The 17,496-nt window shown below is 34.2% G+C and overlaps 1 protein-coding gene across 7 annotated transcripts in view; it reads right to left on the minus strand.

The window, feature by feature from the left end:
- LOC129397422 (ATP synthase subunit a-like) overlaps positions 1-17,496 on the minus strand; it is a 903,826-nt gene that overhangs the window by 167,476 nt on the left and 718,854 nt on the right. For 2 of the 7 annotated variants that reach the window (XR_010111626.1, XR_010111628.1), the window contains one exon: positions 14,694-14,806. The exons of the other annotated variants lie outside the window; for them this stretch is intronic. The gene's annotated coding sequence lies outside the window, so the exon portion shown is untranslated. The remainder of the gene's footprint in view (positions 1-14,693; positions 14,807-17,496) is intronic. 7 annotated transcript variants of the gene reach the window in all.

Here is a 17,496-nt window from a genome sequence, read left to right on the forward strand (position 1 = left end):
AGCTCAAAAACGACTGCCTTAGAGTCCTTCTGGGAATAGCAATGGTGACCGCCCCATGCTGTGGCTCACTAGCTAAGGCTTTGTCCTTTCACAATGGTGACCAGCGTTCAATACCTAGCTGAGGGAATGAATCCTTTCTGGTTTAATACTTGCAGGACTTTTGCCATTGATTATTTTTCCTGTCATAGATAGCTTCTGATTTCTTGTCTTGAATTTCATTTTCTCTGAGCCACCTCTGGGGCAACTCTAGATCTTGTAAAAACTGCTTGCCATCTCTTTAAAGACATCTCATGCATCCATGGTTAAGTCATAACCTTAGCTAGAGCTTACTGGTTTCACATGGGAGGTTACTTGTGGTCAAAAATTCAAAAGCCAGAAATACCAGCTGTTTGTCCTGGCTAACGTCTGCTAATAGAATATTTTCTTCTGAGAGTTCTGTAGTTAAAAATTAACTGAATTAATGTTTATATTTGGGATATATGTGTACAGATATTGTTTTAAATCCCCTGCTCTTCTTTTGTAAAAACTTCTCAGACAACTGAATTCTGTTTCCCATTTACTCCTGTATGTTCTTCCTTGCTCTTGTATCCAATCTTTTTGACTTTTGTAGACAGGGGAACAAGAAATTACTTTGCATCATGAGAAAAATCAACCTTGATGTATAATAGTTAGATAAGAATTATACTTTTAAAAATGGCTGATGGTAGTTGCTTACAGTGGCTATTTATTACTCCAGGATGACATTCCTTTCTTTGAGTGTTTAAATAAGAAAAGCATGCTCTTGGATACTGAGAAAGTATAGAATAGAGTATGAGCTAATTAAAGAGTGGCCTGATTGCTGTTGGGTTGCCCAGCAGCCTAGAGGAAATGTCCTTTCAATAAGATACACTGTGAAAGCATTGCACTATCTTCTTCCATAGCATTTCCCTTTTGGGGGGCCCCAGGGTTTGCCGTAAAAATTAGATCTTTATCTTGCGGATCTGTTTTGCCTTCCAGCTATACCTGATAATTAGGCCCTAGAAACTCTGGGCTTTCCTGACCCTTTTCCCGAAAAGACTCCATCCTAAAGCCAATAACCTAGTCAAGAAACTTACATCTTTAAGGAAATCTCCATGTGTAAGAGTGTCTGGTTTTCCTGGCCATCTTGACTGAAATTTTACCCATACCATTTTTCCTTGGTGTAAATAAAATATGAATTTTCTATTTTGCTTCACTTAAGAATTATCCTTTTAAAGACGCAAATTTGGAACTGCATGCCTGACAATTGTTAGGGCCTAGAACAGGTAATCAAGAGACTGATGGTCTAACATAAGAAAGAGAAACTTAAAAACAGTCAAATAACAAATCTTATCACTCTACCAAATCTGCATCGGTTTGTTTGTGTACTTGAATGTGTCATGTGTTTGATGTTTCACTATCAAAATATATGAAAAAGCTCTAATTAATTGGCTTAAAAATAATAAGTGCTTAAATAAAATATTTTGTCAGGAAAATAAAAACCTAAATGCCTTTTTGTTCATGTCACTCTAATAATCTTTGAAAAATAAAGACAGTTTTAAAGATTTTTGGTAAAACTAAAATGTCTCCAAAATTTACACATTTTGTCTGAATGAGGCAGGTCAGGTACAATTTTTTTGCTAGATGCTCTAAGGTTAGAACACTGCTCTATGACTTTTAATAATTGTTCAACTTGGCTGCTTTGGAGCCATTAGATTCTAGGTAATGCCTGGGGACAGTGGAGTAGCCATGCTCCCTACCAGTGATGGAAAGAGGCTGACACTATCTGCAGTTCTGTCCTGTGTCATAGGCTTCACACATGATACACAATTAAAACTGCTTACACTTAAAATAAGAGTTATGTGTTATTAATAAAAAGGTATAGGAACATGTTGTTTTTAAAAGTAATTTTGTCTCATTAAGAGAAATTAAGGATTGTTTCAAATATTTAAAAAATATAGGATAAAACTGAAGGTTTAAGCAAGTTGTAAAAGGCTTGGGAAAGAGTAATGTTGTTTAAAAAAATTCTATGTGGAACAAGTTGGATAAAACTAAAAAGATATTATTTAGTTTTTCCATAAATTTAACATCAAAATAAAAGCACACTGATGCAGGACCAGAATCTGAGCTCGTGGGTCTCAGTAACAGGGTTTTCTTAGAGCATTAATCTGCTCTTTAACAGAAAATTGTAAAGTATTATAAAAGATTTATGGAAATATTGCCACATGGTCAAACTGATTAAGATTGGATATATTTGTTTACAAAGTTTTATTAGGAATTGAGTTAATGCAAAGGTGAAATTTGTCTTTCTCTTTTTAACAATATTTTCATATAATATTAAAAGATAATGAAAGATTTTTGTTTGCCTTTTGAATAAATGACAAGAAAAAGAGGGGAGAGAGAAGAGAGATGAGACAAATTCAGTTGGCCTCCTGCTGTCTTTATTGGGTCTTGTTGGGAAAGCTGAGTCTGTCCTTTCTATGAGTAAAGGTTTTTGCTTTAAAAAACTTTGAAAAGTTTTAAAGTATCATTTTGGCTAATAATTTAACTTATATTGACTTTGGATTCTGTATTGTGATATCAAGTATTTTAAACCTTTGATATATGACAAATTTCCAAAATCAAATTCTAAATTCAGTCCTTTTTTGACCTCATTCATCATTTAAGTATTAGGTTCCCTGAAGTCCAGAAGAGACATATTTGGTTTATTTGGAATATTAAAACCATATAGGATACATCATCAAATATAAAATGATGTTTAACTTTCTTTGGGTTATATCATATAAATGTGTTGTTACTATTTGTTCCAAAATAGTATAAGATTCCTATATGTTAGGAATATGTTATCAGTAATAATTATGATTGTTACGTTAAATTTTTGTGTGTCACAGAGATGACCAGATTTCCTTGTTGATTATGGCTTTAACTGTCATTGCCTTAAGACTTTTGTCATCCACAGATAACTGTCCTGTTTTGATCCCTTTCAAAAGGTGGTTTATAATCAAGCCATAAGACTCTGTGGGTATCTGTTCAATGCAGATCTCTGATAACTTAGGAAATTTTGTCATTGAAATAGAGGAGAAAAAAGGAACTTCTAGGACTCATGGAAAGCTGATGTGTTCATGATGTGGAAAGCTGATATTGGGCTGCTGGCCCAATATCAGGCATAACAGGAGTTAATTATATAGACCAAACTAATAAAAGAGCCAAATAATCTTTTCATTATTATTTTATTTAAAACATTCCTAATTCCTTTATTTTGCAGAGTCTAGAAACCCTTTTTCTTTTGATCTATTTACTGCTTTTAACAATTGGGTAAAGTATATGCCTATGAGAAAAATTTGGAGCATATTTCTTTTTTTCTACCTGATTTCTCCAGAATTTGAAAACTATTTGTAAGTATACTTAATTTATGGCAGTCTAGTTATTTGCATAAGTTCAATAAGAATTTATTTTCTCTTGTAACAGGACACCATTGGAGACACTGGTTCTTTTTACCAGATTTTGACCAGAATGACATACTTTCAGATATAAAAAGACAGTTTTAATGAATCAAAGTTGACTTACAGAGCCAATTAAAGCTACTTGGTTTTATCTAAAGGCTCTAGAAAAAGAAGTTAAAAAAAAAAAAAAAGAACAACAACCAAAAGGCTCCTTTGGAAAACTACTATTATATGTTGTCTATGCAGTCCCTGTACCTGTGGTAAGTAAAGAATGTCATTTTCTGACAGGTCTATGAACCCCAGGTTACCTTGGGACCTTGAGAAGAGAGTCATCTACCCAATTCATAGAGGACTTACAAGCACAGATAAATCTGTGGGTGGGCTCGAGGCTTTAAAAGGTCTAATCTAAGATTGCTTATAAAAAAAGTTCCAACAAAGCCAATTTACAAAGAGCTTATATGACAAATAATTATTCTTGCTCCACTTTATGCAAATAATCAGGTGAAATATAATAAGACTAAGACTTATTTTGCAAATAAGTTTGTCTAACTATGATTTGTCTCTAAGAAAAATGGGGACCGGAGAAAAAATTATGTTTCAGAAGAAAAAATTGTAGTACATCTGTTGTTAGATTCTAGCCTTGTCCATTATTTTTGCATCTTTATTACTTTCTGCAATTCAAACTAAATCCTGAATCTTTCTTGCCTACAAGTCCCCAAACTAATGCTTTCAACTTTTTCTTCCATTTTTCTGATTTAGACTCAATGAAACTGATACTACCTTTTTTCTGAGGTCCTGCAAGATGAAGCTTATTCCTTGTAACACAAGCAAGAAAAAAATGCATCTATTGCTACTGCCCTCCTCCTCTGTAACTAGAGATGCTTTGCCTCTAACATGTGGATAGATTGCACCCAAAATTAAGCTTTGGTTTTCTTCTGTTTCCATAGAAATGCCCCTTATTCAAAATCTGCCTTCATCACATACAGAGGCCCAGCCCATCTGCAATGCCACTACCTAGAATGAGACATGGCTGTTTGAACTGATTTATTCTCAGGACTAAAAACTAACTAAAAAGATACGACACAGTACATTTAAATTTGTTCTTTCCTGTTTATTCCAATTTGTCTTTCTCAGAACCTGTGCCCCAAATCTCTCTCTACTAGTGACGCCATGTCTGATTGGTTCTTGGGGTTATATACCTGGATTACGAGGGCTTCAGAACAATTCTACAAGGACTTCTGAAACTAGGATTTTATTCCTTATATTAGGACTCATTATCTTGTAGTCTTCTGTTAACCACCAACCTGGCACCCATGAATACATGTAGACAGCTGCAAAGTGGTTTCACTCTTCTTACCTTGGAGACAACCCCTATCCCAACTGCAGCCTCTATCAGCAGGAAGAAGTTAGAACAGCTGTCAGTCTTTTTCCATCTCTGTAGCTCTCACCTTAAGAATAAGGCATGATGAACCCCAAAAGAGACTATTAAAACTGCCTTTGCAATTGTTTTTCAAAAACAGTGAAAAAAATTATGACAGTAAAAGAGACCTGACCTAACCAACTCTATCATGTCTTTAACCACCAAACTGCCTTCAGTGGTTCCTGGGTGTGGTGCATACTAACTTTGGGAGAAATTCAATTTATTATTTAAATGATAATAGCTCTTCTCAAAATCTAAACTGCCTTTGTAAAATTAACAAAATGTCATCAGGTTAGGAGGATGTGAGGTGCTTGAATTCATAGTTAAATGATTACCAGCCATTATTTCAGAGGTCACAAGATTTGCAACTTCCCTCTAAATAACATCATTATTGTAAAATCTAAGATTGTCCTTTTGAGATGTCTTTTCAGGCATTTCTGATGACCAGATGGCCCCACCCAGAAGCAGACTCAGTACAGGAGCACCATTTTCCACACCCCTATGATATTGTCTCCAACAAATCAGTAGCACCCATTCCCTACCCCATTGCCTGCCTACCTGTACTTGAGAAACCCTAGCCTGCAAATTTTCAGGGAGGCTGATTTGAGTAGTAATACAACTCTGGCCTTCCATTTAGCTGGCTCCATGTGTATTAAACTCTTTATTTCAATTCCCCTGCCTTCATAAATCAGCTTCATTTGCACAGTAGGCAAGAAAAACTTGTACTATAATTAAGATCTGGATGGATTTCAAAGTGATGTTTGGTTGAAAACTATAGAGAAGTCAATTTTTCTACAGAAATTTCTTAGTTGAATAAATAAAACTAGCAATTCTTTATCCAGTGGGCTTTACTAATTAAATTAAATGGAAATGGGATAGGGAAGCACCAATTTTAGATGTTGGATCTTAGATAATATTCCGGGGGAAGCTGTTACAATACACTCGCTTTCATAATTAAATTTATCCAAATTATGCTAGAATATTTAAGGAAAAGAAAAAAAATGCAATGGTTAAAAAAATATTCCAAGGGATTAATTTTAATTTTACTATTAATGGTTTTCTTTAAAAGAAAAATGCTCAATAAACGGTCAGAATAGAACCTATGTGGGTCATTGTCAATATTCAGTGATGTACACATCTGAAAGTGTAGTCAATTGACATCTCAAGTTAAAGGGCAGTTGTTCTCTTGTTATCCCTTTCCAAACCAGTAAAACAATGCCGAGACTTCACAATCCAAGTAATTCAATCAAAATATCAACTTCCAAGGTCTAGGTTAAAGTTCACATTCTCTTTGTGTTTGTTTTTTAATTGACAAATTAAAATTGTATATATTCATGGTGTACAGTTTTGAAATATGTATATATTGTGGAATGGCTAAATCAAGCTAATTAACATATGAATTACCTCAGATACTTTTCATTTATTTGTAATAACACTTAAAATCTGCTCTCTTAGCAATTTTTCAGTATATAATACATTGTTGTTAATTATAGTCATCATGGGTATAATAGATCTCTTGAACAAAGCTCACATTCTCCTTAATGCCTTCCCTAATACCTACAGACAGAATAATGTTCTCCACCTCTGGTGTACACAGAGAAATGTATTTGTGTTTTTTTTCCATATATACACAAATTTATAAATGTATGCTTTCCTTGTAAGACTCTTTTGCTGGGTATTCTGTCAGCGTCTGTACAATTCACAACCCTTTCACACCCGACAATGGGCCCTCTGACCTCTATGAGCCAAATCACCCAGGCTCCCTTTATCTTTTGCTTATAGTTTGCTTTGACAGGATATAAAAGGTGGGGAGAATGGAGAGTTAGGAGTACTTCTTCTCTCCACTCCTTTCCTACTTGGTCACAGTCCTAGGAAAGATTTCATTGTTCTAACAACACATCTCTTGGGTAAATTCTATTTCATAGCTCTAGCTCTTATCCCTCTAGTTTTTGAGGTAAGTGATATCTTCCCATTATTGCTCGACCCTGGGTCTGCTGGTTAGTTCTCTTAACCCTATCCATATTCACTACATTGTTCCTTTACCTGATATTCTCACACCATTCTCAGTATGCAATCCATTTTCTACTTCAACCCAGCAAGTATACTCCCAAAGAGAAGAATTTAGGCACTTATTAGCTGTTTTCACAGTGCTTTATACAATGCCTAGAATAGAGAAGCACTCATTAAATGTTTTTGAAATATGTCAATGAATAAATGGAAACAGTATTAGGTTAGCTATGATGCAAGAGAAAAAAATAAGTATAAACAATGGCCCTTATTCTAACTAATGAAGGTTACAATCTAAGGGAGAAAAGAATACAGTAATTCATACATTCAAGGCTATACTTGGTAACAAGTCACAGGCCTCCATGTTCATATTCCAGAAAAGGAACAATCCTTACTATTAGTAAAAAAAGCTACCTAACACTGTGTTAAATTTATGTGTATATATATTTACACATATGTGTTTGTGTGTGTATCTACACACACAGAGAGACAGAGAGATTCAGTAATCTCACAAATTTCACATAAGGTAAACAAAGATAAAAAGAACAACAAACCAACACTTCCTTGCCTCATGGGTGTGCTGGCAGCTTTGATTAGTTAATATTTATAAAGCACTTTGAAAATGAAAAGTGCTAAACATTATCTAACAGCTCTGTAAATGCAAATTTGTCAGGTCTTATGAAATTTAACAGAAATTAGAGAGTGACAAACTACACACACATACACACACACAAACACACACACACAAAAAAGCTCAACCAAGGCTTTGCATTTAGAGGGGCCAGATGGGGAAGAAAATACTTTTTCCCTAGGGCAGAGAATCAAGCTAATCTATACCCCACCCCTACCCCCACTCCCACCAACACACAGGATGCAGAAACGTTTAATTTAAAGCCTGAAAGATAATGCACTTTGTAACAGCATGTAAATCAATGTTTTATTAAAGCCTGTTAATTACAATGCAGAAAAATGCAAATCGCAATAAAACACATCAGAAGCGGATTCATCCCTGCTCTGTTCTCAGTGGAGCAATTACCACACACCTTGCTTTGGCAGGTTGGGGTAGAATTTAACTGGGCTGGGGTCGGGGGTAGTTTTACCTCTTGCCTGTGGAAACTGCAGAATCTTCCAATCATTTCATTGCACCACTCAGAAGTACAAAATTTCCCCCCCTGCCATTTTTTTAAGTTGTATTTTTAAAATGCTTATGCTTTCCTCTTCGTTGACTTTAATATGCTTAGTCTAAGAGGCTTGCCTGGCTGGATAACCTTTTTACACAAAAGAGAGGAACTTACACACCATAGCATTTCTCTGTAACTTGTCCATTAATTAGAAGTCTTGGATTTAATATCATTAAGCTTGTCCCTTTGTATCCTTTTATTTATTCAGAATTTATGTATATAAACTAGACATTCGATTAAATAGCCAGAACCATGGCATTAATTTTTCAACTGTTAGGTCAGGATATGAGCTCAGGTTTATTGAGGTGTTTTTATTTGTCATAGACAGGAAAAAGGCATGTAGGTGACAAATCCTCCTTAAAGAGTACTGGAATAATGATAAATAATATCTACTGAAATTGAATGCAAACATACAGAAAATAAGGGAAAAAGTAAAGGAATCGAGAAAACGCAATACCAAATGAATTCTAAGAAACACTGTATGAAAAAATATATTTAAAAAAATAGTAAACCAATTCTTCAACTGCCTTGAAAGTGGAAGTTTTTAGTAACTAAGGTAGAGAGGAAGAAGCAGAAGCTATTATTGCCATTATAATCCATAATCTTATTTTATACTGGAGTTTGTGGAACTCTTTCATTTTGAAGGAGGCCTTAAAAAGCTTCACTGCTATGCATTTTGTTAAATAAATAAGGCATAATAAATAAACTACAGATAATAATATATCGCACAAGCTCTAAAAAGTTAAATAGGACTTTAAGGCTCAGTGATTTTTAATATGTTAAGCAATTGGGTATCCATGACAAAATAAACTGAAATTGCTGCAATTTTATATGGCTGATACCTTGAACACTTAGCAGTTAAGTGAACTTTCAGTGCATATAGTTTATGTTATTTATGAGTAATAGAATGCATATGATAATCAACTTTTCCATTTCTCAAGCAATGGGTTTTAAAGATCAAATGAGATACCATATGTGAAAGTGACTTAAAACTGTAATGAACTCTACAAATATTAGGTTTTATTTGGTGTTTCAAATAATGTAATACCTTTGGAAAAAGAACAAAATATCTACCTATTCACATTTAAATTTCCAAGCCAGTGATAATAATCATCGTCACCATTCTTTCTTGTGATTTAATCAAACATCCTTTCCCAATCCATGTCTTCATATTAAAACAAGCTGTAAGCAAAGATTCCCCCCAACGCACACATACCCGTAAGAAAATAAAGGGAACGAGGGAGAGGAGCATGTTTCTTGTCTGGCATCTCTGACTTGTGCTTCTGTTTTATTCTTCAATTTGGAACTTTCTGAGAATAGGCAACTAACAGAGAAATTTTCTTGTATGCAACTACATATTTCTTTAAAATATGTGGTTGTGTAATAAGTGAATAATTCCCCAAAAGTGGCTATCTCTCATGTAATTATCTTCCCCACTCCCAATAACTATAATGGTCCTCAATACTCTAATAATTTTATGAAGAATAAAATACTGGTGTCCTAAGTTACTTACCAGAATGTACTTTCCTGTATAAATAGTATTATGAATGGTAGCTACATATATATTTAAAATACTTCCATTGACTCCATGTATTAAGTGTGTGTGTCTATGTGTGTATATACACACATATGTAATTTCGTTAGTTTTCTGAGGTTAATATTGAACAAATTATTAATTTAACTATTTGCTTAATAAACTTTTAAAAATTTGTAATACAACTTTACAAATCAACTGTTTTTGTGTATGTCATGCCAAGTGTCAGGTTCCAGACCATGGTGAGGTCTGAGGGGAGTGGGTGGATGAGTGGAGGATAGATGAAATAACACTCAAGGGGGGCCATGGGCAGGTGAAATGTGGTTTTATTCAGCAGCTCTGTTACACCATCTGCCTTTGTCTCGGCTGTCTGCTCTGGTTGCAGCCACTCTTAGCAGCCAGCTCTGAGGCTCCTATGACTCCCACACATACCGCTGCACTCTCCGGCACACTTGCTAGTTCCTGGCTCCCTCCTGTCCATTTGCAAGAAGCAAGCTGTCTTTTATAGGGTCAGCGCGTTTCTTTCTCTCTCAGGGCACGTGCCACATGTACAGTGTCAGCAGGACAGTTATACCTTTTACAAAAAATAGTGGCTTCGAGACAAGTATGAGCTTACACAAACAAGTTATATAACAAGAGGAGTTGTGCACCTGCACTCCTAACTTGCTGAGTCATGCAGGCCTGGATGTCTGCCTCCACCTATTCTTGACCAAAGCACATCCATTTACCTTACAGTGTGTTTAGTCCATTTGTAAATTGAGAAATATTTATTCAGCAAAATTTATTATAAGGATACTTTGAGCACCATATTCTTGGTCAGACTACCATTCCAGGGGCTGTGGTAGTAGTATAAATAAAGTATCATGCTCACTAACATCTACTTCCAACTGGAATGTCTTCACTATTTACCTGATGGCAATTCTTCCTTTGATTAGTCCCCAGATCCTGCAGAGACTACATGCCATGGTCAATAGCAACTGTGTTCCTCAAATGTATATTAACTTAACCTCTGTTTTTATAAATGAAATATAATCAGGCAATAACTAGCAGTTATATTTATTTTCTCAATGTCAACTTATATAGTCTTATTCTTTATTTTTGTTTTTATGCATTAAAATAATATTAAAAACAGTGTTTAATCAATGTTGTTTAAACAAATTGAAATAATAGCCCAAATGAAAATTTTAATTCTTCCATTCTTTAGGCTAGATTACATTGGATATTTTTCTAAATGCAAAGAAGACCTAAGTATAAATTTTATAATTGTAGCTAAAATGTAACATAAGCGAATGAGAATGTCATGCTTACTGACTCCAAAAATATTCCAAATGTTATTTTTATTTTCTTCCTTCTCATTTCTTTAACATTATTTAATAAACCTACTTCAATATTTAATATTTGATAATTGATAAATATTTCTTTACCTATAGCCTCATGCTAAAGTTAGCTATGATAAATTTTACTACAAGATATGTATACAAGTTGATAGCATTTCTCCAAATACATATGACAACTGAGTTTCAACCTAAAATATTTCTATTTTAAAAAATCAGAAATTTTACATGAGATTCTTATTTTGACCAAGATGGAATAAGTCTTCCACTGAAACAACTTCTAAAATTTAAATATATATCTATATATATTCATACATGCACATATATAATATGTATGAAACAATATGGCTTGACTCATTTGTTTGCCATCCCTCAGGGATCACTGTCCTTTATTGCCATATAAACTATACGTTTATCAAGGCATTGAACATCATTGGGCAACATAGGACAGTGATCCCTGAGAGATGGTGAACAAATGAGTCAAGCCATACTATTGGCTGAGCTTGCTGCATGTAGTTTCTAGGCTGTAGTGCAGGGAAGAAAACTGAGGCAGGACCCAGCATGCGGCCTGAGTTGAAGAGACTGAGCTAGAAGTCTGGAGTCACCAAGTTGGCTAAAGTTCAAAAGTAGATTACTGAAGATGAGGGAACTGCACAAAGAAACTCCAGCAATATGCAGAAGATCCCCTGTGAGTGCTTGGTCTTGCCTAACAAATCTTAAAAGCAAGACCAAAGCAGGTTAAACTTTTTGTAAGTAACTCAGCTGAAGTCCAGAAAAAAAGCTGAAGCATATTTATAGAAATACAAAAATATCTGTAATCCCAGCACTTTGGGAGGCCCAGGAGGGCGGATCACGAGGTCAGGAGATTGAGACCATGCTGGCTAACACGGTGAAACCCCGTCTCTACTAAAAACACAAAAAATTAGCCGGGCGTGGTGGCAGGCACCTGTAGTCCCAGCTCCTTGGGAGGCTGAGGCAGGAGAATGGCGTGAACCCGGGAGGCGGAGCTTGCAGTGAGCCGAGATGACGCCACTGCATTCCAGCTTGGGCGACAGAGCGAGAAAAAAAAAAAAAAAGAAAGAAATACAAGAATATCTAGCACCCAAGAAGGCAAAATTCATAATAATTGGCATCCAGTTAAAAATTGTCACACATGCAAAAAGCAGAAAAATGTGACCCAAAATATGGAAAAAACACCAGAATTTAAAATAACCCAAGTTTAAAATAACCCAGAATTGATAGAAATAGTAGAACTGAATTAAAGACAAAAATATTGAGAGAAGTATTCATTCTATATTTCACACATTAAAAAAGTTAAGTAGACACAAGTGAGATACAAAAAAACCCAAATCAAAATTTTAGAGATTAAAATGAAAATGTCTGAGATGAAAAATACATTGACTAAGATAAATGGCTGATTAGACATTCCAGGAAAAAAGATTACAGAAATAAAATATGTAGGCAAGAGCAATTATCCAAAATGAAACATAGGAAGAAAAAATAATTAAAAGAAATAAACAGAACAGCAGTGGGCTGTGAGACAACTGCAACAGCCTAACACCTGCAGTTGGAGTCCACGAGGATGGGAGAGAGAGAGATCAGATACATTATTTAAAGAGGAGCTAAATGTTTTCCAAATTTGAGGAAAACTTTATGTCCACATATCTAAATAGCTAATAAACTCAAAACACAAGAAACAAGAAGAAAATTACGCCAAGGCACATCATAATCAAATTGTACAAAACAAATTAGAAGAGAAAAATCATAAAAGCAGTTACAGAAAAAGAATCATGTCCAGAGGGAAAAATAAGAATAACTGTAGATTTCCATCAGAAACAATATAAACAAGAAGAAGGTGAAATAACACTTTTAAAGTACTGAAAGCAAAAATCTGTCAACCTAGAATTCTTACATTGAGTAAACATACTTTTCAAAATGAAGAACTAAGGACATTTTCATACATCAAAAATGGAAAGTATTCATCAGAAGCAGATGAACATGCTCAGAAACATTAAATAAAATTCTTTACATTGAAGGGAAATAATAAATGTATATCTGGGTCTACACAAAGGGATTAAGAGTACCAAAAATAACTGAGTAAATATTTTAAAAATGTCTTTATTATTTAAACCACTTTAAAAAGATAACTGACTATTAAAAGCAAGAATACAATATACTGTAGAGTTTACAATGTGTAAAAGTAAAATATATGACAATAAAGCCTAGGAGGGGAGACATACAAGTATACTGTTGTAAGGTTCTCATTCTATATGCGAAGCGGTATAATATCATGTGAAGTAGACTATGACAATTTAAAGGTGTGTGATACAAACCCAAACCAACCACTAACACAGCAAAACAGAAAGTTATAGCTAATAGCTTACAAAGAAAGGAATTACTAAAAATACTGAATAATTAAAAAGAAGGAGAAAAAGAGAATAATGGGAAGAAAACATAGTAGAGTACATTTAAAAAAAAAAACAAAAAACAAGATGATAAATGTAAACGCAATCGTATCAATAATTTCTCTAAATATAAATGGCCTAAATACCTCAAATAAATGTGCCACTTAATATACCCAGGTTCTCAAATTTTCATTTGTTCAAAACAAACCTATAAAGAGACTGCTGCTATCATGACATTTTACAGATGTTCAGTGAAATTGTATTATTTCCTTTGTTTTTGTTTGAGGTAACTAGCAACCCTAGACCCTAAGAATCAGAATAACTGCCTCCTATAGGGGAAATGCTTTAGATGTCTAAGACTATTACAGTCAGCTTCTACGATCATGTCATAAATATCATCACAGGAAAAGTGTATATTTATTCACACTGACAAGTGTACACCCTATGGAAACCATATCTTATTGGTTTATATATTTGTGATAATTTTAAAATTATGCTGCCAAATCTCTAATTCTAAATTTATTGTCTACACAGTCCATTTGTTTTCTGGAATCAAGTTTTCCCCACTGAATGCAGTTCCTCAAATAAACGTGGCCTTACTGATTAGTATAATCACAGACAGTATACTCAGAGAAATTTCCCACTTAATGTGAGAATAATTAATCAGTGTCTACATTATCCTTACCACATCTTGCTCATGCATAAGTGCATTCATTCATGTTCTTTGGCTTACAAATTGAAGATTAGCTGGCAAATGGAATTGAGTTAAAAATGTGACTTAGGCAGGCAACAAATAAGCAGATGTTGAATTGCGGTTGTAAAGTGTGAAGTCAAAGGCATCAGGCAAGGTGTAAACAAAAGTTGTGATCTTAGTACCAACTCCGCAAAACATTATCCTTTAGAGTAGAAAATTGATGTTACATTGAGACCTGGTATGTGGTAAGCACTGTCTATTCATAGCCTCTTTTAATCCTCACAGAGTAAGATACTTCTGAAATTTTAATTGGTGAGGTTTCTATTCACAGTATTCCTTTCTATCTTCTGGCCACCTCCTCATTGAGCCAGTCATTTGAATGTTCACTACTCATAGAAAGGATGACACATAAGATCACAGAAACAAAGGATGATTCTTGACTTTTGGATTTCAAACATAGGGCTCAAGGACGTGTAAAAACTTATGCAATATAACTATATTAGGTAAAAATGATGAAGGAGATAATCTGCCCATTGAGGGACTCTAAAGGAGGTGAGGAGATGAGAAAAGATGCAAGGGATATAAAGAGAAAAATGGAGATTGGTCTGGATTAGGACGAGACCAGACTTATAGAAAGCTTGTGGAAAGGAGAAAAGTCACCATCCAGGGATCACTTACCTTCACTTTAAGGCACACCATTCAGTGCCAGTACCAAGAAGCTCTGTAAGAGCAGAATCAGTGTTCACAAACTGTCTAGGCTCCATCTGAATAAGTACACTCACCAACAGGACCTAAGAAATACAAAAATTTTCATTTCTAGTGGCTTTCACTGAGGACTTCACTTTGATGGCAGTCAATGTCATACCAGCTGACTATTCAGAGAGTTGTTTTCCTATACTTTGCCTGATAGATCCCTGCCTAATTTCACTGCCACTTTTCACCATCAAAGTAGACCTTTACGTCTTTGGTTTCTGGACTTGAGGAAGGCTCCTACGTTTGTACTTGAGTGAGACTTAATGAGTCAGTCTGAGATTTCTCCTAAACCAAGTTAGAGGTAAAACACAACACTATTATAGTCAAAACAGCCAACTGGGTAACTGTTGTAATTCTTACAACACATAGAATAAAACTAGGATTCAGAAGAGTTAATTTGTTCTAGTTCAGTTCCATGCCGTCTTTTTTACTATACCTATTAGTTTTGATTTTAATGACAGAAAATATCAAATAATTAATCTTTTATGGGAAGAAATTTGCTCAATTGCCAGGTTTTTTTGTTTGTTTGTTTTTGTTTTTGAGACAGAGTATCGCTCTGTCACCCAGGCTGGAGTGCAGTGGCAAGATCTCGGCTCACTGCAAGCTCTGCCTCCCAGGTTCACACCATTCTCCTGCCTCAGCCTCCCAAGTAGCTGGGACTACAGGCGCTCGCCACTACACCTGGCTAATTTTTTGTATTTTTAGTAGAGATGGAGTTTCACCGTGTTAGCCAGGATGGTCTCGATCTCCTAACCTCGTGATCAGCCTGCCTCAGCCTCCCAAAGTGCTGGGATTAAAGGCGTAAGCCACCACGCCCGGCAGCCAGGTTTTAAATATCTCCTAAGTTTCTGAATTATAAAATAAACAAACTAAACTTCTAAGTAATTCATGGAAGAAAGAATAAGCAAAATTGTTTATAAAAATATTTAGGATAATATGAGGAATTAGTAGAGAGACCCTGCACGTTCTGTATCATAAAATAATAAAATAAACATTATGGCAAAGTCTTTGAAATTCCAATTAATAAGAAAACTTTATAGAGCAAAATAATTTTCAAATTCCATTCAATAGTTGATTAGACCAACGATTGAAAATTTTGTCTTATAAAGAGCCAGATACTAAACACTTTACTCTTACAGGCCATAGTCTCTGCCCCAACTACTCAACTTTGCTACTGTAGTATGGAAACAGCCATAGACAATATTTTAAAAATGAGTGTGGCTTTTTCTCACTAAACTTTATAGCAAAACCTTGCAGTGGGCTAGATTTGGTTTTTAGGCTTTTAGGCCCTAATTTGACAATCTCTTGATTAGAAAATAGCTGTAATAAATATACTCAAAAATATACATACATAATAAACTCTATTTCCAGGTCATTTTAAAAGTGAGTTTGCCAAATCCTGAAAGAATGGATGACCTCAGATGCAACTATTCCTAAGTAAAGAAAAAACCTGTAAGATTCAAAATTCTTTTATGTTAGCACAAGCTTCACATCAAAGCTAGATAAAGTACTATGGGTTTGGGTGATTCTAGACCAATTTCACTTAGGAATAAAATGTCGTAAGTAATTAGTAAACCAAATCCAGCCATATATTTCAAAAAGAACATAGCACAACCAAATTGAGTTTACAGAGATTAAAATAGGGAAATCATATGAACATATTAAAAATGCATAAAAGAATCAAATATAAAATTTGGATGTGATAAAAACTCTTAGCAAAGTAGGAATAGAATGTAAATACCTTATGTGGTAAAAAATACAGACCAAGACCCCACAAAAGTTCTATAGTCAAAGATCAAACTATAAAAGTATTCCCATGAAAATAAGAGACGAGAGAAACATAATGAGTACTACTTCAACATTTTACTAGAAGGGCTGGGTAACACAATGAGACAAGATGAGTTAGATAAAGATCAGAAGGAAAGAACCCAAATTATCATTATATCTCAAATATGTGTGTCTTCAAAAAGAATTCAAGAGAATTTATAGACAAATATGGAAAATGAAAAGAGAGTTCAGCAGGTTTGCATGATATAAACACAATCTTCAAAACTGAATAGCACTTTTTAATATCAGAAACAACTAACTTGAAAACATTATAATACTTTTCAAAAAGCATTCCATTCATAATGACCACTAAAAACTATGAGGATTCTTGGAATAAATATAAAAGTTAGTAAAGGAAAAATCTGAGACAATATTACAAAACTTCATTGAAGAATAAAAATAAAAATGGCATAAATAAGTAGAGAATAATTCAGTGCTTATGATAAAATAAGACAATATTTTAAAATCGTTGCCCTATTCACATACATACAGGCCAAATTAATCTGAATGTATGCTTTAATGGTATTAAGTATTCATGTAATACGTTCGTTAGTAAATTTGCAATTGTTTTTTTAAATCATCCAAAACAGTATTATTGGTTTCAGTAAAATCCCTTGTACCATGCAATCAGTACCAGGGCATAAGTCTTCTAATATCGGTCAGATTTTTCAAATGTTTAATACATTCATAAAACATAAAGCACACATTGACATAAGCATTTATTATTGTTTCAATTATAAAACAAAATATGTTTATTGTAAAATACACAAAAAACATTTTGAAAATACATAAAAGTGCAAGCAAGAAGAAAAAAAGTCACCCATTATTTTGCCATCCCTATAAGCAGTGCATGTATTTTTAGTTTATATTTTTTGTTATTTTTATAGATACATTTATTTTA

The sequence above is a fragment of the Pan paniscus genome, chromosome 2 (genome assembly GCF_029289425.2).
Source record: "Pan paniscus chromosome 2, NHGRI_mPanPan1-v2.0_pri, whole genome shotgun sequence".
Taxonomy (NCBI): Eukaryota; Metazoa; Chordata; class Mammalia; order Primates; family Hominidae; genus Pan; species Pan paniscus.